The 16,786-nt window shown below is 44.7% G+C and overlaps 1 pseudogene; it reads left to right on the plus strand.

Moving 5' to 3' along the window:
* The first annotated feature begins 56 nt into the window (after positions 1–56).
* Positions 57–2,833, plus strand: LOC117854154 (DNA replication complex GINS protein SLD5-like; annotated as a pseudogene).
* The last annotated feature ends 13,953 nt before the right edge of the window (positions 2,834–16,786 follow it).

The raw sequence follows: 16,786 nt of genomic DNA on the forward strand, positions 1-16,786 counted from the left end.
AATTGTAATCATGTTGCTCTTATTAATCCTTGATACATTTTCTATAAAATAGACATATGGTGGTATACAAAAATTTATTTATAGTTGATCCTAACTACATGCAAAGCATTAAACAATTTAGAGACAGATCCGTGTCTGTGGGTTGTATGACCTATCTTTGTACCTGTCTGTATGATAAATTCGAGTCTCTTAATAGACGAAAACCTTCACCGAGGGTTGTACATGGCCTAAGTAGTCGGCTCGCTCACCCGAGCCAGTAGCGAGAGGGACAAGAGAGAAAGATGTGTTCCTAGGACGACGATGAGTCCGCGACAGCGTCCGCGGCTGAGGCGGCGACCACGGATGCGGAGCTGCTCAAGCGAGCCTGACGCAATGAGAAGGCCGCGCCGGAGATCCTCCGCTTCGACCCCCCACTCGTCTCCCACGTCCACGAGCAGATCCAGCTCCTCGTATGCCCTTTGCTTCTTCTTCTTCTTCTCGCCATCCCTCCTCTCCCTCTGTTACTTGTCTGGGTCTGATGCGGATTCGCTACCGCGATGCCACCAGGAGGAGACACTGGACGATTTGGTCGACAGCGGCATCGACGATCTGGTGGTCTCATTCTACCAGATGGACGCCAACCGCACGCTCTTCTTCCTACTCTCCTACTTCCGCCTCCGTCTGCAGAAGGTCGGTCGCATCAAATCCCAATCTGTTCGCTAAAACTGACCAGTTGTAAATGCAATTACCGAATTGTTGCCAGTCTGATTACTTGCTGGCTATAGATTGAGAAGTACACAATGCATATCTCCAGGTCTGACGACCTCCTCAGCCGGCTGTCGCTGCAGGAGCACCGGTTTGCTAAGAGATATCTTCTGACTGTGCGACTGGCATTTCCCCCAATTATTTCGCATTGGCTTGTGAAACTAGATGAGTCTGATGGGAACCAATTTCTTGTGTTTGATCTGTCACTAGTTGCGCTGTGATCATAGAGAAGCATATATCTCGAACAGTCGGTGCTGTCGAAGCTACCGTATGGCTATGACTCGGTTACCAGACAGTCCTTATCGAGCACTGAGGATGACATAGGTATATACCCTTCACTTGATCTGCCAAATTTTGGAGTTCCTTGTCCTGTTGCCGTACTGCTTCTGTCATTTGCAGCTTCAGTCATTACATATTTTGCATAGGCTGCTGGATGTGAGTAGTTGGTAATATAAGTTTCACCATTTCTTTTGAGGCGGCCGGCCTGATAGTTGGTACAAAGTATCTTTGGGAAATCTGGTTATTAGTTGTACTCAAAAGTAGCGTTCCTACATAACAAAATTTAGCTGCCAAGTTAATAGCAGCTCGGGTATAAGAATGCCTCTTGCCATCATGTGATGGTTCTGATTACCTACCGCATCTTGGGACTTCCATCCCCAAGTTATCAATATGCTCCCACCAGGTTGCCATGAAGCATGACAATTTTATTTGATTCTGAATTTTAGACTGCCTTGTCCTTATCAGGTTGAAATTTGCTGTTCTGGCAGTGTTCTTATTATCGTAACGACCTCATGCGTTGATGCGTAACTAATGCTTGAATCTGTAAACTAATGCATAGGGACACGTTTCAATCGGATTTATCACATTTGGATGCATCATAACCTTAATTTCAGTAGCCTAATGGAAAGAAACGAACTGAAAGTTCCTGATGCGGTCACAAAATGATAATCTGCAATTGTATAAAGTTACACTCCAGAGAGTGATCAAGGAGAGACTCGACCAGGCACAAATGTCACAGTGCATCTTTCTAGCATAATAACTAGGTTCTCATGTCTCCCCAATGCCCAAGGATCCATGTTCAGAATCTTTAAATCTGTAAAGCTGTCGGCCTGTTGCATGATAAAAATAACCAATCCTCTAATGAACTGTTGTGCATTGGGTTAAGAAATACTTTTGAATGAACTGTTGTGCATTTGGTTAAGAAATACTTTTGAAGAAAGCATTCAGTTAATAATTAACATTCTTCACAGAAGAGTTAACTAGCATGTCTGCAGTCACAAACATCTAACACGGAGCTTTGGAGATGATCACTATAGGGCATATGCATAGTTCGAACAGAAACTTTGCTTCACGTTTTCTAGAACAAGCCTTTTTTTGCTTCACTTTGAGGCAAAGTTCAAGAGTAAATAAAGAATTGTTCCGTATTTGTGAAAAAGTGAATGCTTTTGAATTTTTATTTCTTAAGATGTGGAATTTAGGAATGTCCTTGTAATAGACCAACTTCTAATTTTATTTCGATTTGAAATGCCTTGTTTAGTGCCAGAGCCTCAGCTTGACACCTTTGTCTTCTGCAAGACTAAGAGTGACGTAGGAGCCTTCCAGATGACATGTAAGTGCCCAGGCACACTTCAAATCTTGATTTGCACCGTTACATGCTTTGCTTCCCTGTGATGCTTCGATGCAGTGGAGACGAGGTTGTGGATTTGGTTGCCGATGACTTGTATGTTCTTCGGTACAAGTCCATCAAGGGCCTTGTCGAGGGTGGCCCAATCGACCTTATCTGATGTCAATCACAAATCAGTACCCATAAAAGAGCGAGCTCTGAAAGCATAACAACTAAGCCATAGAAGATATTATGAAGCTTTTGGTCCAAGATTCTTCTGAATTCTTGGAACGGATGGAATCAAGGGCAGGAATGATATTTGCTCTGTATCGCCACAAAGATAACCTGAATTGGTAAATACCGTCTAAGTGCAGCGTGTGGCTTAGGCTCCATATGTAAGACTCACATTGCATTGTATTTTGTAATTTGTACATGATTGTGATGGTTCCAAACTTAGTTTATCTATTTTCGTGGGTTTTCTCTCCATTTGTTAATGAAATCAGGATCATGTAGTCCTGGTCATCATCATCAATTCAGTTTTGGTTTCTGATCATGTTGCATAGTAATGCCTGGCCCAAGATTAATCTATCCGAAAAGGTCACCCTTCCTCATACTTGTTTTGGTGATATACCAGTGGCTCATTCAAGTTATCAAAAAAAAAATTGGCCTGTAGAGAAGGTTCATAGTGTTCGTCAGTTCAGATTCTGATCATAATATTTTTCTTAAAGAAACTACGCAACCCATGAACTTAGGGATCTGTGTTTGGATCAATGGACTAATTTTTTGTTCGGGTCACATCGGATATTTGGATACCAACTAGAAGGACCATCTAAGTGACCGTATCTTTGGTGCATGCAATGAACCGAAGAAATAAAAGAAAACAACACAATCGGATGTTCCAATGGCCCCCAGAAGGCGTTGGATTAAGCGTTGGAAGTTTTGGTACGCTGCGGAAGAAATAAGGTAAAGTCAACCATCGGATGCTCCTACCAGGTTGCCACGAAGCGTGACAATTTTATTTGATTCTGAATCTTATACTGCCTTATATCCTTATCAGGTTGAAATTTGTTGTTCTGGCAGTGTTCTTATTATCCTAACAACCTCATCCATTGATGCGTAACTAATGCTTGAATCTGTAAACTAATGCATAGGGACACGTTTCTATCGGATTTATCACATTTGGATGCATCATAATCTTAATGTCAGTAGCCTAATGGAAAGAAACGAACTGAAAGTTCGTGATGCGGTCACAAAATGATAATCTGCAATTGTATAAAGTTACACTCCAGAAAGTGATCCAGGAGATACTCGACCAGGCACACAGTGCATCTTTCTAGCATAATAACCTTCTTCTCATGTCTCCCCAATGCCCAAGGATCCATGTTCAGAATCTTTAAATCTGTAAAGCTGTGGCCTGTTGCATGATGAAAATTAACAATCCTCTAATGAACTGTTGTGCATTTGGTTAAGAAATACTTTTGAAGAAAGCATTCAGTTAATAATTAACTTTCTTCACCGAAGGGTTAACTAACATGTCTGCAGTCACAAACATCTCAGAGCTTTTGGAGATGATCACTATAGGGCATAGGCATAGCTAGAACAGAAACTTAGCTTCACGTTTTCTTGAACAAGCCTTTTTTTTGCTTCACTTTGAGGCAAAGTTCAAGAGTAAATAAAGAATTGTTCCGTATTTGTGAAAAAGTGAATGCTTTTGATTTTTTATTTCTTAAGATGTGGAATTTAGGAATGTCCATTTAATAGACCAACTTCTAATTTGATTTCGATTTGAAATGCCATGTTTAGTGCCAGAGCCTCAGCTTGATACCTTTGTCTTCTGCAAGACTAAGAGTGACGTAGCAGCCTTCCAGCTAGATGACATGTTTAGCACACTTCAAATCTTGATTTGCACCGTTACATGCTTTGCTTACCTGTGATGCTTCGATGCAGTATAGAGGAGGTTGTGGACTTGGTTGCCGACGACTTGTATGTTCTCGGTACAAGTCCATCAAGGGCCTTGTCGAGGCTGGCCGAATCGACCTTATCTGATGTCAAATCACAAATTCGTACTTGTAAAAGTGCGAGCTCTGAAAGCATAACAGCTAGGCCATAGAAGATATTATGAAGCGTTTGGTCCACGATTCTTCTGAATTCTTGGAACGGATGGAATCAAGGGCAGGAATGATATTTACTCTGTATCACCACAAGGATAACCTGAATTGGTAAATACCGTCTAAGTGCAGCATGTGGCTTAGGCTCCATATGTAAGACTCACATTGGATTGTATTTTGTAATTCGTACATGATTGTGATGGTACCTATCGGTCTTTAAACCCGACAACCTACCCAGGGGAGTACCTGGGATAGAGTTTTGATTGGTGGGTGTCATTGAAATCAGGAACTTGATGGTGTACGTAGGCACGCAATTTAGACAGGTTCAGGCCGCTAGATCGCGTAATACCCTACGTCCTATGTGTCGTTTTCTTGTATTGGATTGAATTTTTTTTTGAGGGGCCCTGCTCGCCCTTATATATCGGGAGCGCAGGGTTACAGGTTAGTTATCTTACAGGAGTACTAGTCAGATTCGACTAGAGAGTCCTACTCTAACTGTTACGAGTAGTTTTTTGAGTCCTCGACTAGTTCCTGTCCTCCACGTAGACTACGCCACCCTGCACCGTAGTCTTCATGTCTGACACGTCTCAGTGCACAGCCCTATATACGGATTTGCCCAAACCTTCCTGTGGGCTTATAGATGTATGTATGACAAGCCCCTAAGTACGTTTTAGTCAAATGCAGCAGTCTTAAGTACCTTCATAGGCTTCATCCGACTAGTTTTTAGTGCTCTCCTAAGCACTCTATCAAGGTTGAGTCTTTAAGTGACTCGAGTACTGTCATGCGGCTAGAATGTGCTCAAGCCTCATTTGATGCTGCCTTAAATGTCTGTCCTTGAATTTATATATGGAAGTGCGATGAAAATCGCACTCCATATGGAGTAGCCCCTGAGCATTAGGTTGAATCGAAGAATCAGGCTGAGGGTCAATCTGCATCTTCATTGTCTTTGCCTTGAACTTCAAAACAAAAAACTTTCCTACTGATGAGCACGTGGCACACAGCCCCCGAGCCGTTACTCGACTAGTTTCAGGAGGTATAAGGGTTAACCAATAGTCACCGTGACCATTTGCCAACAGTAATATTATCTCTTGTGAAAATTTCAGTAGCTGACGGCCATATGCGAATTTTGCGGCTGGGGGCGATAACCCATTCATTTTGCGGTAGCTTGCGCGTCAGAAAAAGGCAAGGTCATTACCTCCGTTTACTCCACCTCTATTATAAACAGATAGGAGAAGTTACCTCTCCCATTTACTTTGCCATTTGCATCTGCTATTTGCCTTTGCTAAAAACCCTAGCCCCAAGCGCCGCTGCAGTCCAATCTTAGATCGCCAACACCGTCTTCCCCCTATCGAGCGCCCAAGTATATGCGCGTGAAGAGGCTTGCAACAATCAGGATGGGGAAGAAAGATGCTGGTGCCAAAGGTGATGAGGGTTCCAAGAAGGGATCCAAAAAGGGGAAGGAGCCACGGCTGCCTCCGCCCAAGTACAGGAAAATGAACCAGACCGTGTTACCAAATCAGGCCTTGGCTTTGAAGACGTCCACCCTAAAGGAAGAGGAGATCCAAACCCTGGTGTCGGCGAAGCTACTGAAGGACCAAGTAGTCGTGGGCTGGCGGTGTGCCTACGGTAATGCATGGCCATTTGAGATGCACCCCAACGAGACGGTAACTTTTGCGCACTTTGTTGAGCGGGGTTTTGCTGTCCCCTCATCTGATTTTCTTCGGGGTCTTCTGGATTACTACAAACTTTAATTAGTCCACCTCAACCCAAATGGCATCCTCCACATCTCTATCTTCGTGCATTTGTGTGAGGCTTTCTTGGGGATTCAACCCACTTCCAGTTGTTCCGTAATATATTCTGGGTGAAGCCGCATCCAAGAATGGAGAACACTGAAGTAGTCGGAGGCACCAGAACTCAGATATGGGAGAAGAGTAGTAGTCTGTATTTGGACTACCAAATGATCGAGTCACATTGAAGACCATGAACTGAAGCTGCCAAAGATGATTGGCCACCGCCCGGAGTGGAACAATGGGTCGATTGATGAGCCAACGTTCGGGAGCAGTCTCCAGGTACTTGAGCTTTTAGCCAAGATCGCCCATCTGAAGGAGCAAGGACTGACAAGCATTGGAGTGACCTTTAGTTTCCTGAGGAGGTGAGTACAACCCTTGCAACTCCACCACACATGGGGTTATGAGTACTCAGGCCTTGATGATCCGTTAAGGATGTCACCTGAGGAGTTCTCCACCAATGAGGTGATGGCGAGGCTGAAACACATCTTCAAGAATGTCTCTGAGATCCCTTGAATAGTCTCGGCATTCAACTCCTTCAACCCGCCAAGAGAAGTAAGTACCTGTGGCTGTAGCCCCCGAGTACCTATTCGTTGTTGATCTTCTGTTCCGACTGGTCTCCCTTTATGCAGGAGGATGTACTCGTGTTCTTTTCACCCCCTCCTCCACTTGGCACCAATGATGTTGAAAGTGCACCGCGGGTTTTTGGGTGGAATATAGCTGGATTAGAGGCCACCCAAGAGGAGGAGGAGGAAGAAGGAACCGAGTCCCTCAGCAGCTCAGACACTAATGCCGTTGAGGATTTTGTTGTGCAGCACCATGCCTCGGGCGAGGCCAGGGCATCCTCTGGCTCATCAAAGCGTCCTGCGGAAGATGAGCTTGAGGCCAATTTGACCCCACCGCCGAGGAAGAGATGAACAGTTGCCAAGACGCGTGCTTTGAGGAGTCTTCGCATCATCGAGGACACGCCTCCGTCGATAATAACCTTTGACGAAGGGCAAAAGCCTAAGGTGCGAGTATGATTGTATATGTATGTTGATCTCATGGCTACTAATCAAGATTTTGTTGTATTTGTAGGTAGTTGATGATGTAGTCGAGGTGATGGAGGCAGCTACTGGTGCCATCCTGTCGGAAGTTCCAGCCCCCAGGGAGGTCGTTGAAGTCGGCGATAATCAAGAACTCCCCGTTGTTGAAGTTAACCCTACCGGTATTGAAGTACCCATGCAGGAAAAAGACAAGACTACCCTAGCTGGTGGTAGTTAGGAAGCACCTCCACATGTCTCGCAAGGAGAGTTCGCCCCCACTGTCCAGCCGCTACGCTTGGTGGGTAACCCGTCGCTAAAGCTATGGTGATCCACAAGGTAAGCATTTTGTTGTTGTATGAGTACTAATTCTAGGTTGAGTACTTGGTTGTCTTCCGTCACTGACACTTTGTGCTGTGCAGGACCTCTTCGGCCCTTAGCCTTCCTGCATCGGGTTTGAAGTCTACAACCAATGGCGCTAGCCACTCAGGTGAAGATCCAGCCTCCATGCCTATTGTGGTCCCAGCGGAAGAAAATCCGGCTTCAGTGTCAGAAACAGGGGCCGCATCATTTGTTGCTGCTTTGGTGCATGACATACTCGACTCGATGAGTGATGCTGCTGAGCAAGCCCCCGAGCTTGATGTACCCGGAGCTTTTCCTGAGGCAACTCCGGTGGAGAATCCGCCCCCGTATGAAATCTTGGACGCTATCCCTCTCAGCGCTGCTGCTCCCTATGCCTCTGAGCTTGAAGCCACCCAAGCCCTTGAAGCTGTGGCTTCGGCAATCAGGATGTCTTACGGAGCCAGTACGTCTTCTACAGGCGAGATGGCCTTAGTGCCCAGCATGAGGATTGAGCCAAGCGTGGAGGATCGGATGCCATCTGAGGAGGTCCAGTAGCTCAACGATCCTCTGTTCAACTGTGGCGGAACTGCCTAAATTAACTTGGCTAAAGTGCACTTAAGTTGCCTAACACATGATCATGCACCTTAAACAAGTCAACTTAGTCGTCCATCGGATTTCATCCGATAAACCACTTACTCAGGATGCAGAAAGCATTGCTCACATGAAGGTGAGTGGTTACACAGAGACTACAACATTCCATTCACATTAAACATAGATCAACAATTTATTACATCAGAGTTTAGAAATTCAGATAGAGTTTGCACGGTTTCAAACAACGAAGAAGTAAAACATGCAGAAGCTAAACATCGATACATGATATCATGATGAAGCCGTTCATGACATCAATGACCCCTATCCTCACCATCTGAGGAGGGTTCCCACTCAACCGTCCAACCCAGAGGAAGCTAGGTAGGCCAAGTGATGCTAGCAGCCAATTCATTGACATCTAAGTTACCTGAAAGTAAAGTCACAAGCAAGGCTGAGTATACTAATACTCAACAAGACTTACCCGTCGGGTGGCAACTACTCCACCGACTTCTAGACATGCAAGGCTTTTTGGCGGAGGGGTTTGTTTTTGCCAAAGCATCTAAGTAGATCCTTACTTTTAAGTTTTAGCATCAGGTTCTAGTAGATTATTTGTTCTAGGTAAGCAACCTATTCTAAGCAAGCAAGTTGAGCAAACATTTTATTCCAAGCATCATCATCATTAAATTAGCATTCCATGTTTCACTTGTTACTTAATGCAGCACAGTAGTCAAGCAGTCTCAAGCTGTGAGAGGCAGACAATTCGAATCGAGTTTCTTAATCTTGCAAGGTGAACCTAATCCCATGACATTGCGTACCACGATGGGTCCACACATGTTAGCCATCCCCATCAGTTCCTAGGCATGTGGCCAGGGCCCACTTCCCTTGGATACAAGGCCCCACGGTCCCGGAACAACGTCGTACTATGACTGCACTTGTACCCACATGCTGCAGCAGGGGAACCCAATTCCAGAGAGAGTGGGGAGTATGCCCACGTCCTGGACCAATCAGGTTCTAGGCTTTCCTATCCCATACTAGGTATGAGCTTAGTACTTTCAAACACTTGACCACGAACGCCAACACATTACGACCTTAGTAGCTTTCTTCTAGACAAACGGGGCAATCCACCAATTCAGAACCAATTGCTCGGCCCCGTCCATCATCCTTATGGTTTCAACATAAGTAAACAGGCAACTCCTATAACTCGCGAGTGACAGGAAATCACTCAACTTCTACCGAGTTCCTATTTAGCATAGCAACTACACGACCTATCATGCTAGTATTCAGTATATAGGTACCTAGGATCATGCAACTAGGTTTTCAAACAACTCCTGTAAACATAATGTACAAACATAACTAGCATAAGTAGTGCATAAATTTAGAAAATTGGGTTATGCTCCGGGGCTTGCCTTCTTGCCCTAACTCAGCCTTGGGCTCTTCTGAACTTGGTTTGGGCCTTGATTTGCCTTGATCACATTCATCTTAGCAGACACCCTCCTACTTCGTGTTCCGGGCCGAGCTCGTACGTTCCGTCAGCGCAGTTAGCTTCTACACGAGATGCAAATGCATGATTTCAAAAACAAGCTTTTATGTGTAGGTTGAATTTCATAAGTTATTACACAAGCATAGGGTGTATTTTGGACCACATTCACTTAGACAAGTTTATAAACATTTATTTTCTTGTAAAGTAAGGTGTGTTGGGATTCAAAACTCAGAGATGACTTTGATGGTGATTGTGTACACATATATTAGGTTTGTTATTACTAACTGCCAAAGAGAAAAGGTGCCATCCTAGGGTTGATCAACCTTAAATCGGAAAGTTATCCTATTTCTGAATGTTTTTCTATACCTCTTCCGATATTTTCCATATTACCCTTACTATTACTTAATTTGTTTTCATTCATTTCTTTTGGGTTTAACTTTCATAATTTGTTTCCACAAAAATAATTAAAATTAACTAAAGATCCTATGGTTGATTGCACTTAACTATTTTTGTCTCCAGTTTCACAGAGAGTTTGGCTCTGAAATTTTAACAGTGAGTTAACCTAATGCAACAGAGGTTCCTGAAATTTTTCCATGATTTACAGTGAAGGACATCTATTTTCCATATTTTCCTTCATTTAAACTTGTACAAAAAGTTAAGCATGTTTCATCAAGTTTCATACAGGACCATTATTTTTCATAGGGAGTGTATTGCATCCATGATCTAACAAAAGTGGTTTTGTATTTTTCTCACTTTTCTACTGTCCATACTGAAAAAGATAAAACCTAGCCTAGTATTTCAATGTTGGCTTCAAATCAGTGGGTTAAACATTTGAACCAGTGTTACAAAAATCATATATAGAACAATTTCAACACAACTAAGCCAAAAGAGGTGGATTTGTCATTTTACCATTTTTAGGTGATTTATGGTGCATTTATTGGCTTGAACACAAAATAAAATCTAGTGCTAAATACAGATCATCAACATGCATATGAGTATTTTTAAATGAAACTAGACGTCACCAGGAACCTAGCAAAACAAGGATCATATTTTCCCATTTTTCTATATCTACTTATGCATTTTCAAAGTTTCAGCCTTTTTAAATCTAGGAAATCAAGAAAACCGAGGTCAACTTGCAAACTAGCCCCTAGATCTAAGGTTTAATTGCGCAAAGATCCCTGGAATCCTTCCCATACCCCCTACATTTCCTTCTTCTTCCCCACACAGATCCCCCCCACACAGACACAGATTCACAATAGAGGCACGCACGGTTGGGTACCATGGTGGCCTTGGGCGGGTGGTAGGGGAAGAAGGGGCACTACATGGGGAGGGAGAAGGGTGGTTCACGGGGGCTAGGAAGCTCACCAGAAGGGGCCGGTGACGAGGGATAGGCAGTGCGCAGGGAGGCCCATGAGCAGCAGAATGGGCGACGGGGGTGCTTGCCGTGGAGGGCGCCGTGTGGCGAGGGAGAGAACCCGGGAAGGGGCAAAATGGATGCGCATTGTCATGGGAAAGGCGTGGCTGCGAGGAATCGATCCGAGGCTTGCTCACAGCAGTGAATTTCGGCAGCAAAATTTGGGGATTTGGAGGTGGCAATACTGGCAATGGAGGTTGGAGGAACGGGCGAGTGGTTCTGGAGGGGCTGGAGCTGCTGATATAGCCGGGGCGAGGTGAGGATAAGAACGGCGAGGCAATATGGACACCACAGCGACACAGGACAGCCATTGGTGGTGTGGCGAGCACCGGTGATCGACAAACTCATGGCTGGCATGTCGTTCGCATGGAGCTCTGGCCAATGGAGCGCTAGGGGTGGCGTGGGATGGAAGGAGCTTCATGTGGGCGAGGCTTGGGTGGCCTATGGGCGGAGAGGGTCCTGCTGCCGTTGGGAAGGCCGGCCAACGGCCATCCTCAGGCCCTGGGTCACCCAACCAGTGCTGAATAGGTGGGGAGACAGGTAGGAGATGAAGCTGATAGGTGGGCCCGCGATAAAATAAAATGTTCAACTTTGCTCCCTAAAACGACCTAGCTACAGGTGCCAAAAATTCCCAAAAAATACTCGTTGGAAAGATAAAATCATGAAGACTCCAATGCAACAAGAATCAACTCAAAAGTTGTTATGGTTTGCACACAATGGTCCAAACAAAATAGCTAAATTTGAACTTTAACTAAATTTTTTTTGGCACAAGAAAACATCTCTGAAAAAATTGGTAAAAATATTGTAAAATCACTAAATGGTATATAGTATTTGAATAAAATATTAGGAGTCAAAGTTGTATAAAATAAATTGGGTTTGCTTCACAAATTTGGGTTTTTCAAAAAAAACAAATTTCTAGGCACTTAACAATGCGTGGCCAAAACATTCATTTATGCACAAATGATGCTCATGATGGTTAACTATGCACAAAAGGATGTTCATGATGCTCAAATATGCACAATGATGCTTATGATGCATGTCGTGCAAAGGTGTCGTGTTTAACATGTATTTTTTCACCAAGTTTGGACTTTGTGCTTGCATTTCCAAAAATAAAAGTTGGAGTTTAAGGTGTGGGCTAGGACTTTTATAAAGGCCAACAAGGAAAAGCTCGACTGATTTGGAGATAGGATTGTGGGATTTTTTTAGCGGACGTCGGTCAAAGCTGTTTTTTGGAATTTGATTGAAATTTGACCAAACTTCAACTCAGTTTTGAACTCCCTCTGCTCAAAATCAGAAGAAGTGTTGATTATGAAGGTTGTTCCATGTGAAAAGTTCTACCACTTTTGTATTGGCCAATAGTTAAGTTCTCATATGAAAGTTATTTTTATTGGCCTCTCCAGGTGATCATCAACAGGAAGGAGTTTTAAGACTTGGCAAAATCTAAGGTGTTTTTCGATCTTAACTCTCAGCAATTTGGAGTTAGCTTTGATTTGCTTCGTAATCACCCTGTTGATTATTCGATTTAGGTTCTCAATTACTCAGGCTGTCACATGAATGCACAAACGGTGGCCACAATCCTTGAGATGAACTAGCACGTTGCGTCTTATACCAAGGTGAGTTTTGATTTTAGCTGTGTACTATACTTCTAGATGCTTGCAACTTGTACTCTGCGCAGCTCCCGAGTACTAATTTCTTTGAAAACAGAACTTGATCAGCCACTCTCACCAGAATGCCAAGCTGCTGTGGGACCATGGCGATGCCGTGCGTCGGGTTGAGGCGATGGAGAAAGAATTGGTTGAGGAGTTGCGGCAGTCTTCTCACCTCATCATGAATCTTGATAGCGTGGCGGCACCATTCGGGCACAAAGGGAGGACTTGGAGAAAGAGAAAGAATGCCTTGTTGCCCGAAACAAGTCGCTGAACCAGAAGCTTGAAGGTGAGTACTCATCCTCTTATTGTATTCATCTACTTGTAGCCTATAGTCTTTCTAACTGATACTTGGTCTTTGTTGAGCAGAGTGTAAGAGTTAGGAGCCCCAGTTGAAGGCTACCACAACTAATTGGCAGAACGCCTACTACCGGGCCACTGATCAACATGAGAGACTGAGGCAACAGGTGTCTGAGCTGGAGCGCGACTTGGAGAAAGAGAGGAAAATGCACCGAGATGGCAAAGTTGAACTGATCAATGTCATGACAACCATCCAAGCGCAACAAGTCGAGCTTAGAGCCTGTAAGCTGAAGCTCCAAGAGCTGTCTGCAGTAGACCAGCCCTTGGCTGATATGGGGGAGCCTCCGGTTAATGGCGCGGATCCTCGCTCGTTGGTGGAGAGACTCCGAGATGGGCCGGGGAAGATCACAGGCTACATCCAAGGGATGGAGTAGTCCATCTCGAAACAGTTGCTGGCCTTCATAAAGTCCTTCTACCCCGACGCCGACTTGTCTCCTATCGCAGAGGGAATAGCAGGAGATTGCACGGACGAAATCTTCCAACAATATCTTCAAGAGATGGATCCCATTGCCGTGGAAGTAGCCAAGCACTTGGACCTGCAATTAATTTCTTACCTTTTGGGACACGAAGAAAATTTAGTTTTGTAATGGGATAAATGTGTAGATAACTTTCAGTCTTAATGTAATTTGTTGCTCTTGACTTGTCATTTGTTGTGTTTAGTCCTTCTCACACTTGGTCTTTATTTTGCTTGTACGACCAAGGTGAGTGTCTGCGCACAAGGCTACTATTGTGAGCCTCTTCGGAAGCAAATTGTTGGGTACTCGGGTACTCAAGCTATCCGGTAGTGGACACTGTGTTGTTTCTCCAAGATTCTTCTGACTAGGGCTTGTTTCCTCGACTCCCCTGAGTAGAGTACTTGCATGATTGCTGCTTTGTCAGGAGGGCCACATGGGAGTGCTATTCACTCGTGTCCAGTCGATAAAGACAAGCAACATGTGAACACTGGTCATCAGAGTCCTAACGGTAAGGACAAGCGTCACGTGAACACTGTATGGGTGTGATGTGCACAGAGAGATCTATCGTGTGTTCATGGGAGCATATTGTAGCACTTTGGATTGTCGCTGACTGCCTTGGCTATAAATAGAGCTGCATCTGCATCCGGAGTGTTCATGGCTTACGTTATATCTCTTGTTGGGTTGAGGCTTTTGTTGTTTGCTAGGGGTAGCTTCCACCATATTTCCTGATGCTAGAAGAATTCTCATGAAGAATACACAGGTGCTCCTTCCCTCTACAAGCTCTTCAACCTAGCCTGGAGGCCATAATGCTAGAAGAATCCTTGTGAGGAAGGTGCATCATGTGCCCCTGGCTTTGTCCAGGACACCGTTGAGGAAGACCTTGAACACAGCTTTCTTGCATTCACTCTATTTTCTTCTTCCGCATTGAAAGCTACTTGCCCTGAGGTTAGGGTAGTCCTGGGACTGTTCACATATGCTTTGTGATATTGTAAAAGCCTAGGACTTCTATTGTAACCTTAATGAAAACACGTACGCCTTGTTGATGAGATATTGCTATCTTGTTTCTTTGGCTGTTTTGTTGCTGTGCCCTGGGAACCTAGAGCTGTGAAGCTCATTAGTATGAGATACATTAAGATAGATTTCTAGTAAATAAGTAGTCGATCAGCTAGTTTGTGAACTCCAAAATGACTAGATAGCTCTTGCGCCGCTAGTTCGCTTAGCGAATCACCTGGGTGAGTTGGATAACTCATGTAGACTTGTAAGTACAAGTCATACTGGGGTGTCGTGGCCCAAAGAGCTCAATGCATCGTTATGATGCTGCTGACCTGCTTTTGCGAGACACAATGGGGGCGGAAATGAGTAGTCGAATTTCGCCGAAGATAACTGCATTATTATGCAAAAAACTAACAACGGTGGCCAGTGGACTATTTAGAATGCTGCATAATGTTCTGACTATGGATAGAATCAACAGATGCTCGATGTTCCATGAGTTGTCGACATCTTCGCCAGAGAGATGTTGTAGCTTGTACGATCCTGTGCCTGTGACCTTGGATACGATGTACGGCCCTTCCCATGGGGAATTAAGCTTGTGCAGCCCCTTAGTGTCTTGGATATGCTTGAGGACCATGTCGCCTATGCTGAAAGAATGTTCTTTGACATTGCGATCATGATAGCAGCAAAGACCCTCGAGTACCTTGCAGACTGGACGAGTGCTGCACATCGGGCTTGTTCTAGGCGGTCAAGATCTAGGCGCCTTGTCTCCTCTGCTCCCCTCGTCACATTGCTTAACTGTTGGGGATTTCCACATAACATTAGTAGGAAGGATAGCTTCCAATCCATAGACCAGGAAGTAGGGTGACTGCCCTGTAGGTTTGCACAACTATAAGTAGGGCGATCCATAGACCATAGAAGATGTTGGGTAGTTTTTTGAGCCACTTGCCTCCTTTGGTGTTGCCAATGTCATGTAATATTTTCTTCAAGGCTTCTAGTAGCATCCTGTTGGCGCGCTCAACCTGGCCATTGGCCCACGGGTGAGCAATAGAGACATATCGAACGTTGATGCCATTGTTTTCACATTACTCCCAGAACTCATGGTTGTTGAAATTGGAACCAAAATCTGTGATTATCTGATTGGGGAATCCATAGCGGTGGATGATTTCATCAAGGAAGTTGAGTACTCTATCTACCTTGGGGCAGGTTACTGGCTTGACCTCGATCCACTTGGTGAACTTGTCGTTGGCTACCAATACTCGGTTGAATCCTCCAGGCGCTGTAGAAAGCGGACCGATCATATCAAGCCCCTAGCATGTGAAAGGCCATGTTGGCGGTATGGTGATAAGCTTGTAGGCATGGACATGCTACTACTTGGTAAAGAATTGATAACCCTGGCACTAGCGGACTAGTTCTTCAGCGTCCGCTAGGGCGGTGGGCTAGTAAAACGCTGCTCTGAAAGTCTTTCCCATGATTGTGCGTGAGGATGCGTGGTTACTGCAAATGCCCTCGTGTATCTCCTCTAATATGTCCTTGCTGTCTTGACGTGTGACACACTTCATGAGTACTCCTGAAGACGCGCCTCTTCTATAGAGCTTCTTCCCGACTAGAATGTAATTTTTGCTTCATCGTAGAATCTGCTTTGCGTGTGTCTTGTCCGAGGGTAGTTTTTGCTCCCGTATGTAGTCGATGAACGTGGTTCTCCAATCGATGTCAATCAACATCACCTCCCGATCTGGTGCCTCAGGACCACGATCGGTGCTTGTAGAAGGTGCCAGCTCCACTATGGATGGCTTGCGTAATTCATGGACAAAGACTCCTGCTCGTACTTGGGCACGAGTTGAGCCAAGTTTGGACAAGACATCCGCGGCGACATTGTTGTCGCGGACTACATGGTGAAATTCCAAACCTGAAAATTTATTCTCGAGCTTGCGTACTTTTGTACAGTACGCATCCATGTTCCTCTTGTTGCAATCCCACTCGTCATTGACTTAGTTGATCACTACTAGTGAGTCACCATAGACCAACAATCTTTTGATTCCCAATGATACTGCTAGGCGAAGCCTGTGCAGTAGCGCTTCATATTTAGCTTTGTTGTTGGATACCTCCCAGAAGATCTGTAGGATGTATTTGAGTTGCTCTCCTTTGGGAGATATCAAGAGTACCCCTACCTGGCGCCCTCGAGCTTGAGGGACCCATCGAAGTACATGTCCCAATGCTCTGGCGCTCTGTGGGCATCGGTAGTTG

This window comes from Setaria viridis, chromosome 4, assembly GCF_005286985.2.
Source record: "Setaria viridis chromosome 4, Setaria_viridis_v4.0, whole genome shotgun sequence".
Lineage (NCBI taxonomy): Eukaryota > Viridiplantae > Streptophyta > Magnoliopsida > Poales > Poaceae > Setaria > Setaria viridis.